Below are 1,371 nucleotides of genomic sequence, written 5' to 3'. Positions count from 1 at the left end.
GGTTTCTCTGTGTAGCCCTGGCTGTCCTGGAACTCACTCTGTAGACCAGGCTGGCCTCGAACTCAGAAATCCGCCTGCCTCTGCCTCCCAAGTGCTGGTATTAAAGGCATGCGCCACCACTGCCCGGCTATCCATTCATCTTAATTAATTTCCATCATTCATTGTGTGCTGTCCTTTCTCTGTGTGGCTTTCTTCTGTTTCCACTTTCCATTTAATTGATCAAGCTTTCTTTGCTTCCCTCTCCTTCCTCTCATTGTTTTGGAAGTGATGCCATCTTTCTTGTCAGATTCACAACTACACCTAAGTTATATAGTTAATAAACATTAAACTAATTAGTACCCTTTTACATATAATAAAAAGAATGTATAGCAAGCTCCAGTGGATCCTCTTAGTCTATAGGGTGTTGCCCACTTTGTTTAACTTAAAAGTTACCCGTTTTTGTTACTGCTCCCCTGGTCAAACAATGAGTACTCCAGAGTTCATCTTATGACGGCTAGTTCCCTCGCTGGCTGCTCTTTCTTGCTTCTCACTCTTTGGGATCTCCAGGTCTTCAGTTATCTTTGTGAAAGTACATCCCTTAGAAAGTTCCCATCTGTCATGTAATGTTAGTGCTTTGTCTTTCATTAAAATATCTTGTTTTGCCCCTGCTTGATATTTCAAGATTTATTTTATTAATTATACAGATGAGTGTGTGTTTTATGTGTAGGCTTTTGCATGGGAGCATAGGTACCTTAGACATCAGAAAAGGGTTGTGAGCCACCCCCAAACTCAAGTCCTCTGCAAAAATAAGACACACAGTTGATTGCTGAGCCACCTCTCTAGCCTTGTTAAGTTGTTTTTAAGACAGAGACAGTTAAGCGTGGTGGTTTGAATGAGAATGGCCCTCAACAGGCTCATAGGTTTGAATACTTGGTCACCATTATTTGAAAGGATTAGAAGGTCTTAGTCCAGGAACTATTTCACTGTTGGTGATTTTTGAGGTTTCAAAGAGCCCATACCAAGGCCAGAGTCTCTTTCTTCCTACTGCCTTAGGCTCTGAATGTAGAACTCTCAGCTACTTCTCTAGCACCATGACTGCCTGCCTGCACCATGCTACCCACCATGATGAAAACGGACTGAACCTCTGAAATTGTAAGCAAGCTCTAAATCAAGGCTTTCTTTCATAAGAGTTGCCTTGGTCATGATTTCTCTTCACAACAATAGAATACTGAGTATGACACAGAGTCTTAGCATGCACCCCAGGCTGGCTTTCAACTTGTAATCCTCCTGTCTCAACCTCAGTGATAGGCTTACCGATCTACGTCACCATGTTTACAGATGTATACCGCCATGCCTGAGTCTTTACCTTTTTTTTTAAAAAAAAAAACCCTG

The sequence above is a fragment of the Mus pahari genome, chromosome 17 (genome assembly GCF_900095145.1).
Source record: "Mus pahari chromosome 17, PAHARI_EIJ_v1.1, whole genome shotgun sequence".
Classification (NCBI taxonomy): Eukaryota; Metazoa; Chordata; class Mammalia; order Rodentia; family Muridae; genus Mus; species Mus pahari.
Note: the sequence above shows the minus strand (reverse complement) of the source record.